Consider the following 15,164-nt stretch of genomic DNA (forward strand, 5'->3'; position numbering starts at 1 on the left):
CATATGTGTTTATCCTGTATCTAGATGGTTTGTACATAGTTGAATTATATAGCCCTTTAAGTACTATTATCTCCATTTTACAGAAGAGGAAACTGAAATACAGAGATTAAAGTGACTTGTCTAGGGTCACACACATTACAATTATTTCTCTTCAGGAAAACCAAACTAAACCAAGTTTGAAGGGGTCATTCTTTTGTCACCTTTCAAACTGAAGAAGAGAAACATTCTAAAAGTCAGTTCTACCAGAGCTATCTTAAAGGGGTTTTTTTGGTTGGTTGGTTGGTTGGTTTTTGGGGGAGGGTTGTTTCAACACATGCTTCAAAAAGGGTGGCAACAGATAGCATACTTAAGCTTTAGATATAAAGGCAAACCACCCTCTCCCTTAATTGACAAACATCTTAGGACCATGAGACTGCATTTAGAAATGCAAACAAATTAGATTTTACAAGACAGATTTTGAGCATTCTTCAAAAGCATGTAAATATGTAGGAATGGATCTAAATCTCACAGAAGTAATATTTATCCTAATCATCTTAGGAACAAATTTACATCTGGAAACAGCTAAGAGAAAACGCAGGCTCCTGCTGTTCCATAAAGGAAGAAGGGGGCTAAAAAGAAAAAAAAAAGAAAGAAAGTTCAGAGAAACATTTACGAAGAAATGATACTGCATCTAATAAAGCAGAGGGAAAAAAAGAAAAGAAAAAGCTGCCAAAATGTTTCTTTAAACTGCTCTAAGGAGATTTTTGCTATCCTTGATCATCCCATTGTTTTTGGAAAGGCTCTCTGTCCATTGCCAAGAGCCCACTGCTTCTAACAGAATTAAAACATTGTACTCCAAGAGTAGACAACTTCCTGGAGTGATGAGGCCCTCTTCTCAATTACCGTAAATACACAGAGAGGAAGAACTTTCCTGATCTTGCCTTTTATTAGTCCATTCACAGGATCTTAGACAATAAAACCTCATTTTCATAGGGCATATTGGCGGGATTCCAGTTGTAAATCACTATACTGTGTACTAGCCTTGTTCTGCAATAGATGCATAGTATCTTGGAGCTGAAAAGGACCTTAGAGATTCTCTAGTTCACTTCTCTCAATTTAGAAATGAGGAAACTGAGATCCAAAGTAGTGGGATAATCCAAGGTAGATGACATTGTGGACAGAGAAGAGAACTTAGAATCAGGGATGACCAGAGTACAAACCCTGCCCCTGATGCTTATTAGCTATATGACTGGGGGCAAACCACTTAATCTCTACTTCTCTCAATCTCCTCATTTGTAAAATGGGAACAATAATAGTGCTTATCCTGCAGAGCTGTTATAAGGGTCAAACAAGTCAACATGTAAAATACTCTGCAAACCTTAAGGCATTATATAAATGCTATATATTATCATTTTCATCTGTCATACAATTTGATTTCATATTTGTTAAAAATCCTTGCTGCTTAAAATAACATACAAATAATTAATCACAGATAATAATGTAGAATACATGATAAGCAGAAAAAAGCCACAATTTATCTGAAGGAGGGGAGAAATAGCTACATTTAGTTAGGTGCAAAGAGCATTGGATGTGGAGTCAGAAAACAGGGGTTCTAATCCTGCTTCTGTCACTAAGTCATTACATGACCGGCAGCATATAACCTCTCTGGATCTCATTTTTCTCATTTGTAAAAGTAAGGAATTGGATCAGATGACTTCTGAGGTCCCTTCTAGTGCTAAGTTGGGGATTCTGTGATTTAACATCCTATGACACTGGACAAGTCACCTTATGTCACTAAGGCCTTAGCTTCTATACCTATAAAATGAGTTTGGAATAAATGATCTCTGTTGTTTCTTCCAATGCTATCTGCCATTCTATGATACTAGGTTGTCATAATCTTCCTAACCCCAGTTTCAGTGCAGTGACCTCTTTCTTCATTGTTTCAAGAAAAGGAGAACAAATGAGCCATGCATAAAGATGCTGTAGCTTCATCATATCAAACAGGGGTAAAGGAGGAGAAAGTGATAGAAGGCACCTGAGTAATAGGAGATGAGGAAGAGGGAAGGAGAGTTCACACAGGATCTCAATTTTTTTCTGTAAAATAAAGATAGGATTCTCAACTGAGAGAGTGGGGGAATAAGGAGCCATGGGAGGTTTGAAGAGGAATGAAAAAAGTTTGGAAGAATCACTGTTGAAAGTGCAATAGTGAGTTGATTAGGGAGGTACAGTAGAATTGCCTAGCAGTAGTGAGGGACCAGTTGGGGTTATAAAACATAAATTTGTAGTGAACCCAGTCAGAACAGTTATGTGATTTTGTCTATCTTCCTTCAGCAGCATGTGTGTAGGAGCAAAGATGAGAGTGATCCAAGCCTGGGTGTAATTGGTGCTATGATAAGGGGGTTAGTAAGTAATTCAAGGGATGGGGATAGTGTCAAGTTGAATTGGTTCACTAAGAAAGGGGAGATGGGAATAAGAGGAGAGAGTAGCTAGATAGCTAAGGAATAATATTTAGAACCTATTTTTTTTTTTGCAGGCCAATGAGGGTTAAGTGACTTGTCCAGGGTCACACAGCTAGTAAGTGTCAAACGTCTGAGGCTGGATTTGAACTCAGGAACTCCTGAATCCAGGGTCGATGTTTTACCCACTGCGCCACCTAGCTGCCCCCTATTTTTTTTTAATAAAGCCAAATGACTGCTCATGTATAGTTTATATTGAATTGCTTAAGTTATTGGGGGGCCGGGAGGGGAAAGTAAAGGAAAGAAAAGAATTTGGAACACAAAGTTTTAAAAGAAAATTTTATGTCAAAATTTGTATTTACATGTAATTTGGGAAAATAAAACTTAATGGAAATTTTTTAAAAGCCAAGTTTACTGTACTTTTATCCTGAGAGAATCTTCCTGCTACCTTCGTAAATCCTTAACTATTTTTTTTAGGGGCAATGAGGGTTAAGTGACTTGCCCAGGGTCACACAGCTAGTAAGTGTCAAGTGGGTAAATCCTTTACAACTACAAATGCAAAGATATCCCAAAATCTGTGTCATGGGGCATAACAAACACCTAGCGCAATTGTAGTTTTCTTGAAAATTGAGGAGTTCTGAAGTTTTATTTGCATAGAAATATCAAAGAGATGAAACTGTGAGAGAATACACCAGACTTTCTGAAGGACATTAACTTACTAAAAATGGTACTAAACAGGGAAAGAAGTAGCTGGACCACAGAGGAAAAGTAGCCATACTAAATGGGTCTGTTGTAAGAATGTTTACAAATTATTTGCAACTTGCTACAAGAGAATGGTGCTACTATCAAGAAAACATGATATGCTCTGAAAATAACTCAGCATATGTTATAAGAAGAGAATCTTTGTGCCAATTTAATGATCAAATTATATAGATAGAGCCCAGTAGAAAGTATAACTGGGGAAGGAAGCCCATTTGCTAATCACTTGAATATTACTGAGGAGCAAATGACATTGACCAAATACATTTCATCTTTATAAGAAAATTGAGAGGAGATAAAAATGCAAGTTAGTCCCTAAAACAAAGTAGGCAATTTAAAGTTGGAAAATTATTCTGCTATCTTTTAAATCACTACTACTCCCTTGTCCTATTCCACAGAAAACACATATGCTCCATTTACAAAGGAGTGCCCATGTCAAGCAACTAGACTTCACAATAATTGAAAATTTCAGAATAATATGCTATTCTTCATACGTAACAATAATGTTATTTATCTATAATAAAAAGGGCCAGAACTTTGAGTTACTTTTTCAAAATGGGAATTTGTGTTCCCTTACCCAGTCCTTATATTTTGAACAGAATCTCACAATAAGTTAACTTTTATGAGCTGGGGTACAGTTACTAGAAATTTACAAGAAGGGGGCAGCTAGGTGGTGCAGTGGATAGAGCACCGGCCCTGGAGTCAGGAGTACCTGAGTTCAAATCTGACCTCAGACACTTAACATTTACTAGCTGTGTAACCCTGGGGAGGGAGGGAGGGAGGGAGGGAGGGAAGGAAGGAGGGAAGGAAGGAAGGAAGGAAGGAAGGAAGGGAGGGAGGGAGGGAGGGAGGGAGGGAGGGAGGAAGGGAGGGAGGAAGGGAGGAAGGAAGGAAGGAAGGAAGGAAGGAAGGAAAGAAGGAAGGAAGGAAGGAAGGAAGGAAGGAAGGAAGGAAGGAAGGAAGGAAGGAAGGAAGGAAGGAAGGAAGGAAGGAAGGAATTTACAAGAGATAAGAACCACTAATCAAAACTAGCATTTCCTAAAAAAATTAAGCACCAAGATTCAGAATTTCCCAAGCACCCTGTAACTCAGAAAGAAGAACACTCAACTGACTCAAAAAATTCTACTGCTGGCATCTCCAAGAAAATCATAGTATCTCACAGAACCATTTAAACAGAAATGTTTAGCTCTCATAATAATCTCCAATACATAAAAGCCCACATCATTTACAACTTGTAACAAAGCAAGCAAGTTTACTTTGTGCTTTCACATTGACCAAAAGCCTTGCATTATGTAGGCAAATGATAATAAATGTTTATGGGTCTATCCAGGTTGTGAATCCATGACTGGCTACTTCAAGTCAGTTTGTTAGACATCTGTACCAATTAGGCTTAACAAAATACAAAAGGCAGGGCAGCTAGGTGGCGCAGTGGATAGAGCACTGGCCCTGGAGTCAGGAGGACCTGAGTTCAAATCCGGACTCAGACACTTAACACTTACTAGCTGTGTGACCCTGGGCAAGTCACTTAACCCCAATTGCCTGACTAAAAAACAAACAAAAACAAAAAAACAAAATACAAAAGGTGAACTAATGCCAATTTCAGTCACTCTGTACACAACGACTGATAGTGTACCAATTTATATCAGGAGAGAAATAAGCAGATGGAAGATTCAAGGCATTCACTGATTCCTCAAATCATTACATCAACTAAATTTATGAACAGCTTACTGTGAACAGACCTACAAATCATCTAGTTGGTAATAGAAAAATGGGAAAGCAAAATACCTATCAATCCACAAAGTCAACCAAAGATAATGAAACAGTATTTTATCACAAGGCTCCAGTTAGATATAAAAGTCAAACCAAAAACAAAGTTTCATTTTATATGCTTTTTTCCTGGAACTCTTAACTGCATTTATACCATCTTCCAAACTAAAAAGCCCTAATAATTACCAACAAATGGATAATATATGAGCCCTGGTTACAGTTTTTTTGTTTAGTGACAAACATGATAAAGTTTCTTAAATCAATCAGAAAAACAAAGACTGTTATAATCATTGTGATTGTTTTAAAGTATCTTATCAATTTATATTACAAGAGGCAGCTAGATGGCACAGTGGATAGAGCACTGGCCCTGGAGTCAGGAGGACCTGAGTTCAAATCCGGCCTCAGACACTTAACACTTACTAGCTGTGTGACCCTGGGCAAGTCACTTAACCCCAATTGCCTCACTAAAAACAAAAAAACAATTTATATTACAGAAGATTCTTCTTTAGTCCTAGGGAGACAAACCCAAGTGCTAGGTCACACCCCTATACTTCTAACGACTCATAAAATACCTTCAGCTCTGCTTATAATTATTACCACTGAGGACAGACTCTACAATCACTATTGAAACCCCTCTCCAAAAAACATACTGCTAAAATTTACCCGAGTAGGAACCAATTACTCTGTCACAGAGGAGTATCTAGAAAGAGAAGGCAGTAAAATGTATATTCTTTAAAAAATTCCAAATCCTAGTTATATAAAAGTTGTCACTTGCTATTTTTGCATCCAAATATAACTTTAAAAATAAGGGATTAAACGATATATTGGAGCTATCTATGATTCTGACTGCCTAACAGGAGCACTAAAATATTTTTTCCTACTTTTAATGATGATTTCACAATTGCTAAGTTGTTGCTTTTTGTCAAACTCACAACTTTCTAAACTCTCCACTTTCCCAAACATTCCAACAAGTACTGGATTCTCTTAGTCCTAGTCATCATGTGTCTAGAGCTCATGCTGACAAGTACAATTAAAATTAAGCAGGCAGCAATTTCATTTAGCACTATGATCATGTCAAATCCTACAAATGAAGTAGGGTCTGGTCTGTCCAGTATTTGGCTAACAGTTCTTCCAGAAAAATCAGGTGCTGCACAATTTAGAGTTGACCATTTAGCCATTTCCCTTGAAATGGACAGACAACATCAAGCCCAATGTCAGGAAGCTGACTGGAAAAGTGGGCAAACAAAAAAAGAATCCTAGCATAAAGAGTTATGGAGACAGGGATACTCAAGACTCAAATCCTGAAAAAGCGACTGTCTCCAAAACACAAAAACAAAAAAAAAAGAGAAAAACACAGCCTAGGTAGGAGTCAAAACAAAGTTTTAAAAGAGCTTTCCAATTAAATGGAAAAATTTCAAATAAAATGGTAGTGGGGGGCAACTAGGTAGAGCAGTGCATAAAGCACCAGCCCTGGATTAAGAAGGACCTGAGTTCAAATTTGGCCTCAGACACTTGACACTTACTAGCTGTGTGACCCTGAGAAAGTCACTTCACCCTCATTGCCCCACAAAAATAAATAATAAAGTAGTAGTGGTCTTCCAAAAAAGGCTGTATAATCATTTTTAGGGGAATCTGTAGAGGGAATTACTGTATTGGCACTGATTGGTCAAAATGACCTCTATGGGCTCCTTTTATGAAATAAAGATAAAGCTCATATATTTTTATATTGTCTACAGGGCTGGGAACAAAGTGCTTACTAAATATTTTCTGAATAAAGGAAATTTCCCATGGATAATTTTAATGTCAGAAGACCATCTTCAAAAAGGGATATTCACATGAACAAAACAGAATAATTATATACGATTAGGCACTAACATGGAAGGGAAAATTAAAGTAACCAGACTACTAAAGATGATCTAGTACAAAGCTTCTTAAATTGTAAGTCTCATCCCCATATGGGGTCACATAACTGAACGTGGTGGAGTTATGAAAAATTTGGCAACAGAAAAAGATTATGTATACCTATTTTATATTCCTGGGGTCATGTAAAAAGTTCTCAGGGAAAAAAGGGGTTGGCAAGTGGGAAAAGGTTAAGAAGCCCTGGTCTAGTCAAACCTTCTCATTTTATAGATAAAGAAACCCAGACTCAAAAGTCAGCTACAGAGAAGCCCACACAGTCAGTCATTACACTTCTGTAACAGAAATCAGTTTTAGTATATTCCTACTATAGCCTTTCCCACTGTTTCTCCAAACTGCATTTTATATCACCTTAGGGGGGAGTTCTCCCTCATCCCTGCTTTATTCTCACAGCTACTTGGAGACCTGTCATCTAATATAACCTCAAGCAATCAAGTATAGACTGCTTAAATATCACTTCTTTATTTCTTTAAGGCTTCTTAAAGACAGCCTGGCCCCAAGAAGATGGACTGCTAAAGAACACAAACCATATGGGAAAGAAAAAATAAACTGAGTAACATTTTCATGTAAGAACATAAGCAGCATTTGCTAAATAACTTTCCTCCTAATCCATGAGTTCTTCCAGAACAGTAACAAAAGTATTCCATTCATAACTCCACATAAGTTCCTTCTCTTTCTCCCCATCACTCCTAGCACCCACATACTTCCTCTGATATTAAAAACATGAATCTTAAAAACAAAAACACACAAATCTTATTGAATGTTCTTTTTTTTTTTTTTTTGCGGGACAATGGGGGTTAAGTGACTTGCCCAGGGTCACACAGCTAGTAAGTGTCAAGTGTCTGAGGCCAGATTTGAACTCAGGAACTCCTGAATCCAGGGCCGGTGCTTTTATCCACTGCGCCACCTAGCTGCCCCCGAATGTTCTTTTTATACATATTAATATGACTACTGAGGTCAAAGAACTTGACAGTTGTTAGCTCTGATTTAGGGGGGATTAAAAGTAATCTGCTATTAAAGGGTATCTTGGAAGAGCTTGATCCTAACATACAGTTCCTCAGTTGAGCCAAATAACCTTGAGAATATTTTTGATCAGAGTATTGCAAAAATCCCATCTCTTTCTGAAGACTTTAAGTATTTTAGAAAATCATAAGAAGAGAGTTTGTCAATAATATGTTAAATAGGAAAAGGAAATGCTTTCATTATACCCTTGTAGGTATGGCCCTGATCAAGGAACTTCATAGAAACATTGCAAGAGATTTCAGGGTATGCACCATGCTACTGGAAACACCAAGAGTTTTACAAACTTACTGCTTCAACATTGTTGAAATTCCAGCTCCCTTAGCAGGGTAACCAACAAATATCAGGAACAATATCCTTGAGCAATATCCCTTACTTGCATACAATTTCCACTATGAGAAAACGAGTTTAATGAATAACCCTAAATTTAGTGTAGTTCAATTTAACGGCATGTTAGGATTCAATTCAGATTCCTCTACTTAGTATGAATGTGTATAAATGTCATACTAAAGTTGTTCTAGAGTAATTAGAAAGTAGACAAAGTCACCTTCCCACTAAGTAAACTTAAAAAAAACACACCGACTGCAGTGTTCAGCTAGGTACTTCTTAGTACTCCCTGCTTCTTAGACAATTTTGGAAGTTAAATTCATTTGCTTCAGGCCCTGGGATACTTTTCAGTAAGTTACTGTTTGAATGCAATAATCATATATTTATATGCAACTCTCATTTCTATAGTACTTGAAGATTTATAAAACATGTCTCACAACAACCGTCAGATAACAATATGTGTATTACACATTCCCATTTTAAAAATGAGAAAACTGAGATTCAGAAGTAATGTCTCTCCCTCCCCAAACCCATGCCCATGATCACTGGAAAGTGACAGACTTATCCCATTATCTCAATCCCATGTCTTCTGATACCAAATCGTGTGTGTTTTTTTAACCACAATATACCAAAGTAAATGATATCCCAGTAGCATTTGAGTACCATTAGCAAGGCCTGAAAAATGTTCACTGTGTTACTGTCTACTAGAGGCTTTAAACCTTCACTGTACCACATATGATTTTACTTATCACAAAATAAACATATGCCAGAGAAAATAAAGCTGACATTATAAAAAATGTACATTCATAAAACAAAAACTTAATGTGTCTTCTTCCTTGCCCCACACCTCAATGTTCCAGTAATTGGTGACTACCTCTATTTCTGACTCTACCTACATCACCCAAAAAGATTAATATAGATTTCAGAAATTTCCAAATGTACAATTTCCCCACTAGTTTGTGAGCTCCCTAAGAGCAAGAGCTCTTTTTGCCCTTCTTTGTATCCTCATTACTTAGTACAGAGTGCCTGGCATATAGTAGGCACATAATAAATGTCTGTTGACTTACAAAGGACATTAGGAGACTCTGTTAAGGATAGTTTGCAAGGTCTGGTGTAGCCAGAATAGTATTTTATTAACCACTCAAATATAGTTTTGAGTTTCATCAAATTTCCAAACCTTCCCCTTTGGCACCCATCTCATTGTTTACAACCTTATTTCTCAAAAATAAAATATTAAGTGAGCTTACTTCCTAGAGATCTTTTTATACTTAAATGCCAGTCTTCCTCTTCTGCCGTACCTCAAAGATCCACTATTTCATCACAGTGGATATACTCTCTTTAACAATGCAGTTTGCAGTCCTACTCCATGCCTTAGTACATGAATGGTATCTTCATGAGTTTCTATACCTGAAAAAAAATTCATCACCTGGTGGCCAATCTTGTGGTGATGAACCCAGACTACATCAGAGGAGTACAAAATCTGGCAGGTCCTAACAATACAGAAAGGCTTCAAGTCACTGCTATTGGCTGAAGACCCGCTAAATCCTGGAGAGGTCCAGTCTCAAAATTTTTTTTTAAATCGTTTTTTTTACCCTCCTCCCAACTTTACATTAAATCATTTTCCGTGCTTCCAATTCTGTCACTTAGATTGTAAACTTGACAAGGTTGTAAATTTCAATTTGCTAATACTATGAGATAAAAAGTAACCAAGCTACTAAAACTTGTACACGTCTTTAATTCAAAATTCACTTGGAAATCCTGGGTAATATACAGGGATCACTGATAAAATGAAGAATAGGGCTATCCTGGATCCTAATCAAAATAATTTAATTGGAAATATCAAAAGGATTTCACAAGTCTCACCTATATATGCCATTGCATGAACCTCCCAACAGGAATATAGTATATTAGTAGGCAGCATAATGTAGTAGAAGATGTGTTGAATTGGGTATCAGAGGACCTGAGTTCAAATATTGAGTAATTAGCACTAGTTGTTTGTCCTTGGATAAATCACTTTTCCCTCTAGACCTCAAGTTCCTCCTTCCTAAAATAACAGGGTCCTTTCCATCTTTAGCACTCTATAAAATAGAATACATTATGACATTCAGTTTGAATTTTTTTTTTTTTTTAGTGAGGCAATTGGGGATAAGTGACTTGCCCAGGGTCACACAGCTAGTAAGTGTTAAGTGTCTGAGGTCGGATTTGAACCCAGGTACTCCTGACTCCAGGGCCGGTGCTCTATCCACTGCGCCACCTAGCTGCCCCCAGTTTGAATTTTTAACAGTTATAATTGTTGTACATATTATAGACTGATAGACATACAACAAAAAAGTATCACTTTAACATTAGATTCTGTAGTTAATATTTTGTATTTATGTGATATGATTGAGCACAAGCTGTGGAAATTATACCTTCTCTGGATTCAGACTTTAACCAAGAATTCTTCCCCTGAATAATATTGGAGATACTGAATTGCACTAAATTGTCCACTTAAGTATATTATATATTTGCAGTACATTAACCTGAAAACTATACTTAATTTCATATTAATTTACAACCAAATAGAATGGCACAAGAAACAAAACTCATATAATTCAACATCAGCAGTGCTGCAAGTTAACAGGCACTTGAATACACTGTAGGCAGGATTGTAGACAGGTTCATTCTGGAAAACGATATGGAATAAGAAATCACAAACGATCAAACTTTTTGATCGAATTGGGGAATCTGTAGGAACTCCTAGTATGGGAACTCCTTTAACTGGTTGCACATCAAAACCAGTCAATGACTTTATATAAGATAAGGAGTTATTTGACTAAAGTAATGAGAGATTGAATGACTTGCCCAGGATCATGCTGCTCATGGGAGGAGCTGGATTTAAATCCAGATCTTTTTTACTCCTAAATCTAGCACTTTATTCACCATTCCCCCTGATATTATTTAAGAATAATAAATTGTATAAAAAGGGAAAAGATACCTATCTCTACAAAAACATTTATAGCTGTTCTATTTGTAAAAACAAAAAAATCTGAAACATCCTATATGTTCAACAGTGACTAATAATGGTATAAAAAATATCTAAGCATATTAATACCCAGTATGAAGTGATGCTAACAACTACTAATTTATTTTTAAAGCCAAGCCACAGAGGTAGCTGAGTTTCAGCCAGATATGGACTTGGATACATTTTGGGGGATTTATTTGTTCATTCATTTGGTTCTCTTCTGTTAGATGCTTAAGGGCTTATGCAAGATTTCACTCATTATTTTATATTTATTTAGTTGACAATTAAGTTTACAATAAAAATATCTAACTACACTTAAATTTAGTTCATAATTAATTTGTTCAGCATGCCAATTACCCTGTTGAGATAGCAACACATTGAATTTGTAATTTCACCAATCATTCCAAAGAATTTAAATGGTTTAGGACATATACAATGAAATATGCTGTTTTGTTTTTGTGTTAAAATATAAAGCAGAAATTAGGAGGCAAGTAGTGTTGTGTAAAAAAGTTTTAAGAAAACGGAGTCTTTTGCTAATAGGACATTAGCAACTGGAAGCTGGAATCAATGAAGAAACAAAGTAATAACATGATATTAGTATGTGCTTTAAAGGTGGTCCAGTGGATACAGCAGTCGCCCTGGAATCAGAAGGACCTGATTTCAACTCCAACCTGACACATTTACTTGCTGTGTGACCCTGGGCAAGTCAGTTAACCCTGACTGCCTCAAAAAAAAAACTATGATTCTGGTGGGCACTGTGCCTACTGGGTGTGTCATATCACTAGACTTGCTAATAGCAGTGGACTTTACTACTACCATCATTAAAATGTTTAACATGTTCAAGACTAAACTCCTCCTTCCATCTTTCTATCTACACACAGGACACAAAACTCTTATCAAAACATCACCTTCCAAAATCAAAAGTGAATCCATTTAATGCAGATATATAAGTCACTGTTAAGAGATTTCGTTTCAGGGCAGCTAGGTGGCACAGTGGATAGAGCACCAGCCCTGGAGTCAGGAGGACCTGAGTTCAAATCTGGCCTCAGACACCTAACACTCACTAGCTGTGTGACCCTGGGCAAGTCACTTAACCCCAACTGCCTCACCAAAAAAAAATATTAAAAAATAATAAAAATGTAAAGAGAGATTTAGTTTCAATCTTCTATCTGAGTAGTGTGTTTAAAAGGGCTAATAATGCCTGACGATAGAAACAATTTATATGTTGTATAGGAAATTCCTACTTTGAGTAAGGGTTGGATTAGACAACCTCCAAGAATCCAACTGGTCCTTTGATTTTGAAGTACTCTTTATAGTGCCATATGGTGACACAGCCTCTTGATCTCACAGGCAGCTAGACACCTTTTCTTAAAAAGGCATGTTATGGGGGCAGCTAGGTGGCGCAGTGATTAAAGCACTGGCCCTGGAGTCAGGAGGACCTGAGTTCAAATCCTGTCTCAGACACTTGACACTTACTAGCTGTGTGACCCTGGGCAAGTCACTTAACCCCAATTGCCTCACCCCCCCCAAAAAGGGCATGTTATCAATGATTACTATACACAAAATTGATAGGCTGATGCTGCTGCTTCCCAGAATTCCACATCCATTCTATATTCTATAATAGACATTCATTTGTGTGATCGAATGACTTTTCTTCTGCTTACACTACTTTTAATTGCCCCTCAGGAGTGATAAGAACATAGCAGTCCTCTTAAGGTACCAGAAAAATGGCAGGTAACTAACAGCTTTGAGAACAGAAGCCTGGCTTGGCTACATTCTGAAATCTATAGTCTATTTTTCTATTGTCTTGTTTGGCTTTTTGACTCACGAAACCATTTACGCCAGATATGAGACTTACCACAGTCAGCAAAACACAAAAGCTGGGTGGTCACCACTTGTTACAGAGCTTTAGTTTAGTCAGGGACATTGTTGGATGCATGTCATAGTCTATTAGTGTCTCAAAAGGCACAATGGTTTTGGTTAAATATTATTTGATAATTCAATCCAGTGTCTACTGGCACTGACCCATACCTCATACTCTTCAGGGCTAAATCTTGTAGGAACAAGTGGTTTAAGTTAGCAATGAGGTAGAAAACCTACACATTTTCCATTTTCTTTAACAAGTCAATCATTTCTGCTTAAGACATACATAATATAAAAATACTCTGAAGACAGGAAACACTTATTTGACATGTATTACATTTTCATATATATATGTAATTTGGGGGTGGGGTGGGACAATGAGGGTTAAATGACTTGCCCAGGGTCACACAGCTAGTGTCAAGTGGTCTGAGGCCAAATTTGAACCCAGGTCCTCCTGAATCCAGGGCCTGTGCTTTATCCACTGCACCACCTAGCTGCCCCAATATATTTTTAATTTATATTCAAGAATACAACAAAACATTTTTCAAAGCTGGCCAGTTCAGTTTCTTTTTAACAAATTATCTAACAGCATTAGATAACTGTGTACATCAGATAACAAAGGACAATAAAATACAACTGGCCAGACAGAGTCAGGAAGGCCTGGGTTCAAGTTCTAATGCCCCAGGGAAAGTTACTTAATCTATCAATGCCCCAAGCAACTCTCTAAAATTTAAAGTTAGTTTAGCAGCCAATCTGACCTTCGGGAGGGAGTTTCCACACAGATCAAATAAAAGATCTTCCATCTCCCTCCATTCAAAACACACACACACACACACACACACACACACACACACACACACACACACACACACACACACACTCTCTCTCTCTCTCTCTCTCTCTCTCTCTCTCTCTCTCTCTCTCTCTCTCTCTCTCTCTCTCTCCCCCAAAAGCTAGCAATCATGTGAGCCTCTGTGCTTAATAACTGACACATTTTAATATCTGGAAAATGATTTAAATACATTATCTCATTTTATCCTCACAACAATCTGGTAGGTAATATGGGTGTTACTACCCTCATTTTTACAGATGAGAAAATGGGTGAATACTCTTAGAAACAAGTGTGACAGAAGACCCAAACTCAGGTTTGCCCAACTCCACAGTCCAATGTGTTCTATTCTATATGATGTTTTGCTTAGAAGTTAACAGATTGAAATCTTCAGAAGGCTGAAATTTAAATGTTTTAGAAAAGAAATTAACCTCTCTCTGGCTTTCGTCTACTACACATGATTAAACATTCACTTGCTTTAACAAGGAAAAATGAATTTTTCTATCAGTTCTAAACCTTGTTCCAAATGTTTCTACTAATCTTATAAAAGTAAGCTGAATCCCAAATAAGAATAAACACTGGTTCCCAGGCTATCATCTTATCTTCAAGAGAGGACTGGTATTGAGCAAAGCACTTCAAAAAGATTTAGTCTTCCCATAAATCAGAATACTACCCAAGAAGTTGGCCCAAGTCAAATCGAATTCAAAATTGAAGGGGGGAAATCTTATACTAACATTAAAGAACCTACCAATAAATGCAGCTACTTTATAATGCTAATTTAAAATGATTACAGGGCATAACAACTGCACCCACTGGAATGGACCTTGAAGGTACACAGGTAGCCTGTGTTCCCCCAAAACCTTTCAATTTCATCAGTGCTGAGAAACCTTAACCCTAGGAGATCTTTAGCAATTCGATTGTAAATCGGTAATTTTACTTACACGCTTTTCAAAGGTGACCTATTTGCAATCAAATCTCTGCACCAACATGGCTCACCTGAGGTCATTCTAGACATTTTAATTAGAGGAGCCCAACTTGCCCTAGTTGCCCATACCACGGCTTTGGATTATAAGCCTTTTAACTTCAAAGAGACTGCACACACACACAGGAACACAAGCAAACCAGATCTGTTGTGACCTCTTCCTTGTCACCCTGGGCAGAAAGCACAGCCTAACTTTGGACGTCTGGGGGAGAGGGCTTTTTCTCCTTTGAAACTCCTCTGTTGAAAGTTGAGAAAGGCGTC

The 15,164-nt window shown here is 37.3% G+C and overlaps 1 protein-coding gene across 1 annotated transcript in view; it reads right to left on the reverse strand.

Moving 5' to 3' along the window:
- Window positions 1-15,164, reverse strand: part of ADD3 (adducin 3) — a 160,812-nt gene that overhangs the window by 144,695 nt on the left and 953 nt on the right.

Source organism: Dromiciops gliroides, chromosome 2, assembly GCF_019393635.1.
Source record: "Dromiciops gliroides isolate mDroGli1 chromosome 2, mDroGli1.pri, whole genome shotgun sequence".
In the NCBI taxonomy this organism is placed as follows: Eukaryota; Metazoa; Chordata; class Mammalia; order Microbiotheria; family Microbiotheriidae; genus Dromiciops; species Dromiciops gliroides.